The sequence below is a fragment of the Mustela nivalis genome (assembly GCF_964662115.1).
Source record: "Mustela nivalis genome assembly, contig: HAP1_SCAFFOLD_44, whole genome shotgun sequence".
Lineage (NCBI taxonomy): Eukaryota > Metazoa > Chordata > Mammalia > Carnivora > Mustelidae > Mustela > Mustela nivalis.
Genome location: NW_028136546.1, coordinates 1,421,834 through 1,436,070, shown reverse-complemented (window position 1 = coordinate 1,436,070; position 14,237 = coordinate 1,421,834). Strand labels below are relative to the sequence as shown.

Here is a 14,237-nt window from a genome sequence, read left to right as displayed (position 1 = left end):
AAAATGATCATGCCTCAAGTATATTAAAATGGAATAGGGAAAATTAAAAATTGTTTTAAGATGATTTGTGTGTGTTGTGCGTATGTGAGAGAGAAAGTGAGAGAGAAAGATAAAGAAAAAGAGAAAGGGAAAGACAGAGAGGTGGCTGCAGTGAATTGATGAGTTGGAGGATAGATTTTAAAGTTTTGTCTTTTGCTTTCTACATTTCTTTTTCCTTAGGTTCAAGAGAACAATCAGTAATATCTCAGAAGCCTGCTGGTAACATCAGCAGAAAGAATTAGAGGTTCCCAGAAAATTAAGATGACATATAGTTTTCCTGACATAAGAAAAGTCATTTTTTGTCCCCAGCTATTTTCAATGATCTATACCCCACCTGTATACTTGCCCAAGCACACTTCTTCCAAAACTTCCTGGGAGGTTCTTAAAAAGAAATGCAAAAACCTCACTCCTTAAGGATTTTGAGGGAACAAGGCAATGGGAAAACTAACAGTCACCACCAGACCAGGAAATAGCCTAAGCTATTGAGACAATAAATCAGTGGTAAAACTCCTAGTGCTATTTCAAAAGCAATCAAGGCCTTGCATTCCTTGTCCCAGAAAATGAGCCCAAGACCCCATCTAGTTTCTATCTGCTCTTGAAGCCTGCAGAGTCCCATTCCCTTGTCCAACAGTTACCTCTGCTTTATTCTAACGTTGAAGTTTCTGCCCTCGGTGGAATACAAGCTTCATTCAGGTGAACATGCAATACATATTGCACAAATACATATGTGGATGTGCATGCATCACAACCTTATGACCAACCATACATGGAATAATAAAACTCTCCCTTCTGAGTATTCATCTTAAATACTAAATAAAAATCTCTCTCCTGTTCAAACAGTCAAGGCTTTGGAACTTATTCCCTGTGATCTCCTTGTATGTTGTAAACAAAGATTCCTTTGTTTGACAACTCCACCTGTTTCTGTGATTCACCAAAGACTGACCTCAGTTAGGTCAGTTGCTGTAATGGCTTTCACTACTCTGATTCTACCTCTGCAAGTCTCCAAATTTAACTATTTTTTCTCCCAATTCCGCATGTTCTTGGCTTTAAACTGCAACTCTGAAGAGAAGATTTGCTTGTTTAAAAAAAAAATCAAGAAAAGGGAGTAGTAGTCAACATTGTTACTTTGAACTTCCTGCCCTACGGGGCTCTCCTGTTCTTTCTCTTTGACTTCCTGAACTAAAACGACAGAAATTTGGCAATACATCACTCCCCAATCCAGATTACTGCCAGAACAGTTTATACTCTTAGAAAAATATTAGTTTAAAAGATCACATAATTAAATACTTAAGCATGTAGTGTAATATAGTGGTTTACAAGAAATATATTTTGGTCATCTGAATATTTGGTTTTCAACCATGGCTACTGACTCACAGCTCCTACAACTCTTGGGATTTCCTGTGATAAGGGTGAGAGAGGTGTGTTTTGTTATGTTAATGAAGTGACCTTCAGACCTCACTCAAGGCAAGGGCTGTTTGCCTGAAGGACCAACCACTTGGTGAAAGCCTTCACAACTTTTTGCCCAACATGCCTCCCCTTCCTCCCAATACAGGATTATCTGGGGAGGGAAGAGGATCTGGAGATTAGATCAGCAAATGACAATGATTTAGTCAGTCATGACTATGTCATGAAGCCTCCACAGAAAAGCTGAAAGGACTGGGTTCAGAAAGCTTTTAGTTTGTTAAATGTATGAAAAGGCAGGAAGAGTGGCAGTCTTACAGAAGGTAATAGAAGCTCTGTGCCCATTCTCCATACCTTGCCCTGTGCACTTCTTTATCTATCTATTGATTTAAATCTTCTATTATATCTTTTAATAAGCTGGCAAACATAAAGTAAGTATTTTTCTGAGTTTTGTGAGTCCCTGTAGCAAATTAAAAGAATGTAAGAAGTAGGCCATTGGGACCTCCAACCTGTAGTTGCTCAGTCACAAGCACAGGTAATAACCTGGGGCCTACAGTGAGACTGGCATCTGAGGTGGGGTTGGAGATAGTCTTGGAGGACTGATCCCTTAACTGATGAAATCTTACACTATGTTCAGGTAGATAGTGTCAGAATTTAGTTGAATTCTTGGAGATCCTGCTGTTGTCTGAAAATTATTTGGCATTGTTGGTATGATGTCCTAAAACCCAAAAAGATATAGCTACCTCAAAATAAGAATACGGTTGACAGCTTATATATAATAAGTGAGTATTTCAGGGATTTAAAATATACCCAATAAATAATGTAAGGAAATAAGGAAAGATTTTGAAATAAAAACAAGAATAAGAACCTAGTGGTACTAATAGATTAAATATATGTAATCTAGTTGAATTAAGAATACAATGGATAGAATATGTAATGGATTCAATAGAGATAAGAAGTCACTTAAGGATATAGTCATCTGGATACCAGCAAAGCATTAAAATTATCAATATAAAAGAGGTGTAAGATGTAGGTGATGTGTGTGGAACAAAAGCTAGAGAAGAAATTAGATTTCCTTACTACTCATAGCCTGTTGACAAGTCCTTGAAGCTCCTCTGGGGACTCAGCTGCTTCCATGTGGACACATCCACTCAGGGCAAAAAGCATTCTTAGTCCTCCCCCCAGGATACTGAAAATCTACTTTCACATGTAAAAATTACTTTGGAAACTTCTTTATCTCTACTCCCCACCCCTGCCCTCAAGATATACATTGGCAATCATCTCCCAAGCATATACCCACTGATACACATCAGAAGAGTCTCTTCCCTGAGTTTTTACTAAATAGTAATAAATGACCTTTCCCTAACAATAGCTAGCCCCCTCAAGGTCCTGGAAACCTTGTTTATAAAATACCTTGGAGGCTTGTGCTATCCCTAACCTCCTCCCAAATTGAAAGTATATAATCAGCCACTCTTCATGACCCTCTCTCTCTACTCCAAATAAATAAATAAATATTTTTAAATAAAATAAAATAAATGACTTTTTTTAAATGAAAGAAGAAAAGAAAAGAAATATTTGAATATTAATGTACATCTATTTCTCAAGCATAAAATAGTCAAGACACTGGATTAAAACTTACATACAAGAAAAGAAAGAAAATATTCATAACTAGAGTTGACTCTATGAATCCCAAACTAGGGCATACATACCAAAGACACACAAAAAAAATCACAAGTGTTAGAGAGACAAAAAATAATTCATTAATAAAGAAACAAGAATCAGACTGACAGAATTTTTTTAAATAACATCAGATATAAAAAAGAATGAAGTAATAGCTTTATTATCTTGAAAAAAAATCACAAATGGAAACATTTAGATCCTTATAAAATGTCATTGGCATAGGAAGGCATAATAAAAAAATATTTTCAGGAATACAGACCACAGATAATTTGCCTTAATTTGTGTAGGCAGCACTTAAATACTAATATTATTTTAACAGTTAAAATATACTCTATGATCTTTGAGGTTGGGGAAAAGAGGATGACCAAGTCATCTTGAAATAATTCAGTTTTATGAAAAAAGTAAAAAGATCAAAAAAAAGACTTGTAGAAAAGAGAGATAAAACATATGCATAATAAAAATAAATAAATAAACAGCTGGAGTGCCTGGGTGATTTAGTCGGTTCAAGTGTCTGCCTTCAGCTCAGGTGATGATCCCAGGGTCCTGGTATTGAGCCCTGCATCAGGCTCCCTGCTCAGTGGAGAGTCTGCTTCTCCCTCCCATTGAGAAAAAAAATTTGACTTATTTATTTGAGAGAGATAATCTTTAAATTTTACTTATTTATTTGAGAGAGAGTGAGAAAAGAAAAACATGCACACAGCCGAGGGAAAAACAGAGGGAGAGGGAGAAGCACGCCACTGAGCAGGGAACACCCTGCGGGGCTCTATCCCAGGACCCGGGTATTATGACCTGAGCTATAGGTAGACACTTAACTCAGGTACCCCAATAAATACAATCTTTTAAAAAAATAAATAATAATAAAAATAAATAATATTTCAGATAGTATGATTTTTTTAATGTAAGACTTGGTATAAAAACAGGATGACATACTTGTCTAATTATAGCAAAAGACTTTGATAAGTTTAGATGCAGTAGTACATAAAAAATTTAACTTCTTTCATTAACTGATAATTTAATTAGATTAAATTAAGAGACATCAAAATTTAGAGAATCTAATAGTCCTGATCTATTAATAAATGTAGCCATCCTGACCCCAAAACAAGAGTCTTCAGTAAGTATATAAGCATAAGTTGAACATTTACACAAACAGGCCATTATTTAGGCCAGAAGTCTATGCCAATAAATTCCTAGAGTTAAATATCAGGCTATATTTTCCAAGAATAAGGCAATAAAATTAGAAAACAATGACCAAAATATTAAATTCATATAATTGGAAGTTAACTTCATACCTAAAAAGAAATAATACAGCTAATTCAGAAATTTTTAGAATTACAGTACTTTGGAAATATCAACTCTCAAAATGAGTAACGGACAGGTGGGGCTAGCAAGAGACTCGTGGGAGGATTAAATCATGGGCCCCTGTATCTCATGTGCAGTAGAAGCAGTGGATTTGGAATTTCAGTTTTTCCACAACGTTCCACCACAAGCTGGTTAGAACTGTGCAAAAGCAGGAAGGGAAGCCCCAGTAAAGTGGACTGGGGATGCCAGAAGGGGAGGCTGGAAGGGGGCGCCTGGTGCTCAGTGCCCATTACAGACCCCACATTGCAATCCCCCACAGGAGAGACTCACCAATTTTAGGCCCCACAGGGGAAGCTGGAGGTTCATCTCCTGACTTTTTGTAGGAGCTTTGCAGCTCAGCTGGTGAGAATTCTCCATCACCCTGCCTTTCTCCAAGGGACTTTCCTTCAAGCACCCTTCCCAACTTCTTCCTCCTCCTAGAAATAATGTTCCTCTCCTTTGTTTCTCGCACTTGCCTGTGATGGGACCTTAGCTTGCTCAGCCCAGACTGCCATTCTCTGCTCTTCCCAATTAAACCCATGCTGCTGGTCAAATAACTGGCAGATTAAGTTTAAGGCCAATCGAACTAATAAATTCAAGAACTTGCAAGGAACAAAATCAATATGCACAAATTAGTGGCACTCCTAGGTTCTCGGAAGGACCCATCAGAAAGAGACTGCTGAGAACGATCTCATTTACACCTGCATCCAAGATAGCAAGATACCCAGGAGGTCCCTGAACCAAGAAAGTGACAGCCCTGCAACAATGACGACAGACAGGGAGGGGAACACACGGAGATGGGGAGGCACTGTGCTCAGGGTAGAACCCACACTGGGAAAATACCTACTCTCCCCCAAAACCGGCTACAGAGTCCTCACTCTGGCTCCCGAATTTCCGGACTCGGCGCAAGCCTGGAGTGGGTGTGGACACGGGAAGGACCCCGCAGGGCTGAGGTGAGGAGAGCACAAGCACCAAAGAAGGCACACGCTCCCTGACTGCAGACCATCTGAGGAGCCCCAGGAACCAAATCCGCGAGCATACAAACACAGACAAGGACCAAGGATCACCCGAGCCCAGAAAGTGGGGACCCCACAGCCCCGCGCACAGCACAGCAGGAGGCCACGTCTCCTCACACAAAACGACGGAAGCCCCAGTGTCTACACAGGGCGCCCTTTCTCTGTGGGGTCCTGAGACCACGAACCCCTTGACAGTCCACTAAGGGACTTCTCCTCACCTCCTCCAGCGTCTGGTCCTTAGGAGGTTGGACTGCTGCCAGTGTGGGCGCGTCCTCCACAACAGGTCCGGTCAGTGTGGATGCAGAGCCACACCCTCCTCAGCTCGTCCTGTCAGGGTGGGAGGCGCCCCACATTCTCCAGAAGTCTCCACAGTGGGTCCTGAAAAGGCAGGGCTCAGGTCCCAGCTGTGGCTGTGCAGCCTGGGCTCAGGGCGGGAGCTGGGGTCTGGCGCCATCTGCAGGCGGTGGAAGGCAGTGCAGGACTGTGGGAGCTCACCCTTCAGTGGAAGGTCCTGCTCCCTCCTGGGGTCCAGCTGACGCCATTTCATTCCGGAAATTCAAAGTGCATGGAGCCGAATACCCCCCAACTTCCCCCCAAATAGCTAAGGAACAATGAATTGGAAACAATGTGGAATTACAACAGTCCTTGACCCAAACAGTGGCACTGAACATGGCCCTGATGCAGACCCACACTCTGACCTCAACTTGGTCTCAAGCCTGGACCCTACCCTAATCCAAGACCCTAACCCTAGCCCCCAACCCAAACAATGTTCACAAGAATCAAGAGGTAGAATCTGCAAATATCCATCAATGGCAAGTGCATAAGCAAAGTTGGTAAAGGGTTTGAATTTGGGTTCAGGTTCAGGTTTTAGTCAGAGTTCTAATCAGGCTTTGGGTTTAGTGTTATGGTGAGGATTTAGAGTGAAGGACAAGGGAACAGAGTTATAGTTTAGGGCTTTAAGTTTATGATTTAGGCTTTAAGACTCAGGGCTTATGGGATAAAGTTCAAGGTCAAATTTGGGGTTTGACTTCATGCTGAGATTTGGGTTCAGGTTTCATGACTTGGAGGTCTGGTTTAGGGTTTGAGTTCGTGGTTCAGGGCTTGGATCCAGGGCTCAGGTACAGGCTTTGGGTTCCATTCCAGGTTTGGGATTCAGGGTTCTAGTTTGGGCTTTAAGGTCAGCTTAGGTTTCAGTGTTGGTAGGGTTTAAGGTTAGGTTTAGGGATGACACATTTTCTTCAGTTGTCATCATGGACAAAAAAATTCTATCTGAAGTTTCTAAGTCAGAAATGTATTTCATCTGGGGGCGCCTGGGTGGCTCCGTGTGTTAAGCCTCTGCCTTGGGCTCAGGTCATGATCACAGGGTCCTGGGATCGAGCCCTTCATCAGGCTCTCTGCTTTACGGGGAGCCTGCTTCCCCATCTTTCTCTCTGCCTGCCTCTCTGCCTACTTGTGATCTCTGTCTGTCAAATAAATAGAATTAGTAAAAGCTATTATATGATCTTTTACAAACCATTTCCTATCTTTGCCTTCTCATGTGCCAAGACAGACAAGGATTATTTAAAACCCTGAAGAGAGTGCTCTTGCTTTTAAATTGCCTGTAACCTTCGTGTAATAGATTTATGATTGATGATAGATTTAGTTAAAATATAACTATTTAAAATATTTACTCTCAGTAAACGATTTCAACCTATGCTCATTTAAGTAACTTGGTGCATAATTCCTTTTCTATTAAACCATAGTGCAAGGACCAATGCCACGTTTCCGAGAGAACCCCAAGCTATTTTTCTAGAATGGCCATATGCATATATATCAGGCGTCCTGTTTTCACTCCCTTTGTGGAGCACCTACCCTGGAGGTCATGTAATAACCAATGACCAAAAAACAAACAAAAAACCCAAACATCCAGGTCGAAGTGCTATCCCTGCCTGGAGTTGAGGAGACTGCTCAGACAGATCCCAGGCAGGCATCTCAGCCCAGGCCTGTGCTGGGGAAGCTGTTTCCTGGCTTTGGGCGCAATCTGGAAGCCAGCAAACTGACCCAAGAGTGCAGCTGGCCTTTAGGACTGATGATCTTTTGGCAGCCAGGCTGCCCGTGGACACCCGCTGAGGGAGCCAGGCTAGGCGGCTGCCCAGCGCAGGCGCTGGCAATGGGGCAGCATGCTAGGGCATAGCCCTGCACCCCAGCCAGGGCTCAGGCCCCTAGAGTGAGGGGGCAGGGCCGGCGCAGAGAAGGGTCTTTCCTAATTTCCAAAGCTGGAAGTGAGCTCTCAGAGGACTCAGGAGGGAGGGGGGCGGGGGCAGAGTGGGGGCGGCCAGGAGAAGGGGCTTTGCTAATTGCCCAGGCGGGAAGGAGGGGTGCACAGCGCCAGGGTGCTGTGCTGCAGCCCATTCGGGACTGCAGGAACCACCATACTCGCTGCCCTTGCGCTCACACGCTCCAGCTTAGCCCCAGAGGCCGCGGTGTCCCGTTCTCATTCCTGCCGCCTGCTGCCCCTCCCTGACCCATGGCTTCTCTGGAGGACCCTCTGCTCACAGGTAAAGTGACACCTCGACGCGCCCTCACCTGAAGCAGAAAACGCAGGACAGGAGCGGGGAGGGGGGGGGTGGTGGAGTGGTCGGGGCCCAGGCAACCGCCAACCCCAGGGCACCAGGACCACCCAGGACGCCGCGCCACACCCCCTCCGCAGGGGGTCGGGCCAGGACATCGCCACAGGAGGTACCCCCCCCACCCCGCCAGCGGGCAGGCTAGCCCCCATAGTTCGGCACCCCCACGTGCATGTCAGAGCCTCCTGCCATTCCCAGGGCACCCAGAACCCAGAGAGTGAGGCCTTGGGTGCTTTCTAGTGACAGATTCAAGGCAATTCTTCGACTTTGGGACTTCAGAGTTAACATAGTTTTCATTTGTGATTATTATTTTTGTGTGGGCCATAGCTTTTCTTTTGACCTATGGTTGTTTTCACTCCCGGTTCTGAAGAAGCCCCTAAATCCTAACCCTGTTGAGGACTCCGAAAGCTCTCAGAGCAGCAGTGCTGGGGGACAGTGTGGACACATGGTTTGGTTTCTCCTCTGGCCTGCTTCTGTGGCAGCCCCGCTCTGTCCTCCTCAGACTTCAGAGCAATATCTGAACAAGTGGAGAAGCGACCAGGGGGTCAGGAAGGTGGCCACCGAAGAGTGACTTCTCTGGAGGGTGGCTGAGCTAGCAAGTGAGCATGTTAGTCCAGCTCTGCCTGCATTCAGTATGGAGCTGAACAGGGGCCAGGGAAGGGGAGGAGGAGCAGAGAGCAGGGACAAAGGGACCAAAGAGGAGATTCAGATGAAGGGAAGTAATGGGGAGGAAAAAGAAGAAACTCTAGAAGACAGGCATGTAGAAAGGAAAAGGGATGAAGTGGGCATTGGGAAAGGGCACCACCAGGGAAGGAGAGAGGGGAAGGAAAGAGGGAGGAAAGAGGAAAGGGGAAAGGGAGAAGGGAGGAGTCAGCATGCCAGGGCTCCCCCTGCATCTGAAGAAGAGGTGGCTGCTCCAGCTTGTCAAACAGGGTGCTCACTCTTTGGCCCCAGTTTCTGCTCCCAGTGCTACTGGGCTTTGCAAGGAAGGCAGGCTGTCCCTTGAGACCTACTGGAGCCGACTGGAGCCCACAGGAGGATGGGAGAATTAAGATGCTACCGGGTCCTGTCCTGAGCTGCTCCCAGCCACCAGCCTCACCACATGGTGCAAGAGGGACCCCAGAACAAAGGAAGGATACAGGCCAGCATGTCTGCTGGTGGCCCTGGGCACTTAGCTCATCGCAGTGAACCACACCGCCTCCTCAACCCACGCTTTTAAAGCCTCCTTTTTCGTTTCTGGCTTTCATATCTGTAGGAACATGAGCCAGATCTAACTCATCTCCGACAGACAATTCTGACTCACCCCGTGTCAGATTTTTATGAGTGGCTGTGATAGAGTAAGATAGCAATGCTCCAACAAACGGACTGTTTCCTCCCACTTGACCTCAACAGTCTTATACATTTTCTTAGCGAAAACATCTTGTCTCCTTCCATTAAGCTCATAACGTGGTCTAATAGTATACATGCGCCTTCGGTAGATGCGAAGCGATACAGAGGTCCTTTTTTTTTTTTTTTAAATTTTACAAGGCAAAGTCAGTGAACACATCCAACTTGACCAATACGTCTCTAAAATGTCAATCCAGGCAAAGCTTTTTCTGCCTACAGTTTGGAGCCTACGTAGTGACATTTTTAAAATGCTTTCAGTCCCTCAGTGAGGCTCTTAGAAGCTAGCCAGGGCTTACTACGTGCCAGGCACTGTGTCAGGTGTTGGAGCTAAAGGGAAGGAGAGCTTGGAGGCTGGCTGGGGAAGGACATCCATGACACAACCACAGCTAGAAACGGAGGCCAGTGCTAGAAAAGAGAGAGCAGGCTGCATGGAGAGTGTGTACCATGGGGCTTGTGAGCTCACGAATAAGTGGGAGTAACTGGAGTGGGGAGATGGGGGAGAGAAGAGGGTCTTCCCATCAATGGGAATCACCTGTGCTTGGAGGCAGGTGCCATGAGAGGTCTCCACAGGAAGAAGGAGGCAGTGTGGTTGAAGGGCAGAGAGATGGGGCAGAACAGGCATCAGTCAGTTGGAGGGGTATGAATAGACTGATGGGAGGATTATGGGTGCCTTTGGAGGACTGAGAATTTGTTAGAAGATCAGTGCAGATTTCTATGGAGACAAATGCCAGGAACTGATAGGTCTTTGAAAGGTCACTCTGGCTGCCTTTTGGCAAAGGGGTTGGTAAAAGGCACTTGCAGGTGTGAACACACCAGGTGGGAGGTGAGTGCAGAAAATCGGGTGAGGGAGCATGGGAACTTGGTCCGGGGGTATATAAGGGAGAATAGCCTTTAAGGAGTTCCACAAATTGGCACCAGCTGTGGCTTCATTACAGAGCTGGAAGGGGGAGGTGGGTGTGTCCTGGAGGTTACAGAAATTACATGAGAAAGGGAAGTCTTTTTAGATCTCTTTTTCAACTACAGGAACTCTCACCTTATTGATAGAATTCCAGAGTGAGAACCAATGATATGAGGACATCTTTGAAATGTCTGAATATATTCTTCGACATCTTTGCAAGTGACGAGGAGACCTTGGCCTTAGGAGGCCTTGGCCCTCTTTGTAGCCAGAAAGATTTCACCTACAGATTTGGGTTATCCCTTTTAAAGTCAAGGAGTCAGTCCTTCCAAAGGACACCTCCTATCATTTTACCCTCTCATCATACCTCACGTGCTGGCATCTCCAAGACCCTCTGTTCCAGGTTGAGAGTATCCACTTTGGCCGGGCTGGTCTTGCCAAGAACACCACCACAGGAAATCTAGAGCCTGTAGTGCTATTAATAACATCATCTAGGACTGTGTTTGCTGCCCTCATGGCTTCTTCCCACCATGACTCACTGAAGCTTTTAACACATTGTATCCATTAAGCTATAGTTCCCAAAGCTCATCTTCTCTAGTGCCATTAATTTTTAGGGGACCAGGCAAACCTTAAACTTGTCCCCCCTAATTGGACCCCTGTTCCCCCACAATCTATTTGAAAGCCTTTCACCATGATTCTTGAATGAGATCTGAGACCACTGCTGGTACCTAACACTTCTTGGCACCTTGTCTGTTAGGTTCTTGGAAGAGGAGATGGCTATGGAGGTGAGTGGGAATGGGAGTGGGAGGATTTCTCCCTTCACTTTGCTTTTTGTGTTTTCAAATAATGGGTTTTGAGGGGGCCGGAAAGTTTAACCAGACCATTTATTTTCCATCTCCCATCGATAAAAAGTTTACCACTCCCCACTGGAAGAATTTATATCTTTCCTTTGAATCTCCAGGAAAATCTCCCAAACCCAGAACACCACCATGTGGATTCAGCCATCTTCTGATTCACCTCCAGATTGTCTCCTTTTAACTGCTCAAGCTACAGGTTAAGGGCGAAATGTTCAATGCCCAAGCAATTAAGTGGGGAACACGTTTATCTAAGCAATTGCATGCAGCTCTCTATCTGCATACAGGGGGTCTCTCCCAAGCCTTTCCAACCTCAGCAAAAGAAGACAAAGCCCCAGCAGTCTGGGGTATATATCATTCATTCATTCCTGTGTTCAACACTCATGGCGGATCCCCACCAAGACAGTGGGAGAGCAAGGACTGGAGAAATCCTGGAAGCTGAAGTCTGAGGAGGATTTCAAATTCAAGTCAGAGATGAAAGAAACATGTGGACTTGGTCCTCAGGTACATGCAGTATTCTGAACTGAGGCTAGAACCAGAGACCATTCTAATGAAAGGCCTCTACAGGTGGGCTCTCACAGGTGGGCCCCAACTCAGTTTCGTGTATATTCATTCATGAAATAGCTCTTTGGGTCAACATGCAGAAGAAAACCATTTCAGACAACTGAAAATGAGGAGAGGAAAGGGAAGCCAAAAGGCTTGTGAATGGGGAGAGAGGAGGAGCCAGGGCAGAAAACCAAGAATCCCTCCCTGCCCTCCTTGCTGCCAGGGAGGTCTGAGGGACTAGTTTCCACCTGGGATCCCAAGTCCAGAACAAAAGCAGCGGGGCCACGGCGGGGGAGGGAAGGGGGTCCTCAGCACGGGCGCATGGGGCTGCGGAAAGATGGGGGCTAGCGTGCCTGCTGGCGGGGGGCACCTCGCAAGGCGCTGTCCCCAGCCCGACCCCATGAGGACCCGGGTTTGCCGCAGCGTCCGGGGTGGTCCCGGTGCCCTGGGGTTCCGGGAGGCAGGGCCTCCACAACCTCCCTCTCCGCCCCCAGGTCGGGTCCGCGCTTTCTGCTCCAGGTGAGGGCGCGGCGCGGTGTCACTTTACCCCGGTGCAGAGGGTGGTCCGGAGAAGCCTTGGGGCAGGGAGGGGCAGCAGGCAGCAGGAGCGGGACAGCGAGGCCTCACAGGGGAGCGTACGGGCGGCGAGTCCAGTGGGTCCTGCAGTCCCGACTGGGCCGCAGCACAGCACCGCGGCGCTGCCCGCCCCTCCTCCGCCAGCCCCTCCACCTCCTCCCAGACTCTCAGCCACATCCTCTGTGAGCTCACTTCCAGCTTCGGCAATTAGCAAAGCGCCTTCTCCCCGCCGCCCTCCACCCGCCCCCGCCCCCCTCCCTCCTGAGTCCTCCGCGAGCTCACTTTTCGCTTTGGCAATTAGCAAAGCCCCTTCTCTGCGCCGCCCCGCCCCCCTCCCTCCTGAGGCCCCGCCCTGGCTGGGGCGCGGGGGGAAGCCCCGGGGGCTGCAAGCTTTGCCAGCGCTGGCGCTGGGCAGCCTCCTAGCCTGGCTCCTTGAGCGGGTGTCCACCCGCGGCCTGGCTGCAAAAAGATCATCAGTCCTGTTAACCCTGGCTGCACTCTTCCGTCAGTTTGCTGGCTTCCTGATTGCGCCCAAAGCCATGAACCAGCTTCCCCAGCACAGGCCTGGGCTGAGATGCCTGCCCAGGATCTGTTTGAGCAGTCTACTCATCTCCAGGCAGGGATGGCACTTCCACATGGATGTTTGGGTTTTTTTATTGTTTTTTGGTCATTGGTTATTATTACATGACCTCCAGGGTAGGTGCTCCACAAAGGGAGTGAAAACAGGATGCATGATATACCCCTCACCTCCCATGCTGTCTTTCTCTTAAATAATAAGCACTGCTGAACTATCTTAGATTCTGTACCTTCTCTCCAGCCATGAACCTATCACTGTCTTTAACTCTTGAAAACTTCATTAGACAAATTAATGTGGTGAAGGAAGCAATATGAGAAAGCCTATTAATCTGATGAGCATGGAACTGAACAAACCCTATAGATACTTTCCCTTTGATTTCTAGCCTATCAATACCTACAGTGAGTCACATACACTCAAGATTATTGTTTTTATTGTATACTTCATATATTCATTGATTTTGGACTCGTTATCATTTTGTTGAAGTGTTAAACTATGGTAATAAACAAACTTTTAATTAACTTTTCCTCCTATGATACAAATATAACTTGCACTTGAGCTTTAGCTAATTTTATGTTCTAAAATTGCCAAAACAAAATGATCAAGGTTTCTAGATTATTTACTGTATTTTCTACTATATAATATTGTTCTATCTCTTCTGTATAAAGAAAATGAATGCTTGGGGCTCTTGGGTGGCTCAGTGTGTTAAAGCCTCTGCCTTCTGCTTAGGTCATGATCCCAGAGTCCTGGGATAGAGCCCCACATCAGGCTCTCTGCTCAGCAGGGACCCTGCTTCCCTTCCTTTCTCTCTGCCTGCCTCTCTGTCTACTTGTGATCTCTGTCTGTCAAATAAATAAATAAAATCTTTAAAAAAAGAAAATGAATGCTTGATAACTAAATGAATGCTTTACTGAACAAATTAAATATGGCAATAGCATTTTATTTTATCATGCTTCACATATTAAACAATAATATTATATCACTAGTCTACAAATAATCTACTCGCATAGTCATTTGGAAGCTTTTAGCAAAAGAATTCTTCCTCCTGATTGTAGTATAAAAGCCACAGAAATATACAGAAGACTCCTAGGATAGAAAGTTAAATCCAGTTATCCGTGATGCCTTGAGGAGGACCTGACCTATGTATGTCCTGGGATGCACTAGTAACTGTTACATGTGATAGGATTATATTTAATATATACAGTTTCATTTACTTCACAAAGGACATATAAATTTGAGAATAAAATATTTGATGAATCTATAAAGTCTATATCTATTTGTAACTAATGTGGTAGAATTAAGATGTTAATTTGAAAAAAAATTCAT

General features: G+C 45.7%; 1 long non-coding RNA gene across 1 annotated transcript in view; it reads right to left on the bottom strand.

Annotated features, from left to right (window-relative positions):
- LOC309856972 overlaps nt 1-12,522 on the bottom strand; it is a 31,049-nt gene extending 18,527 nt beyond the window's left edge. The window contains exon 1 of the long non-coding RNA XR_014307427.1: nt 12,309-12,522. This is a non-coding gene — a long non-coding RNA (uncharacterized lncRNA). The remainder of the gene's footprint in view (nt 1-12,308) is intronic.
- Between the last annotated feature and the right edge of the window lie 1,715 nt (nt 12,523-14,237).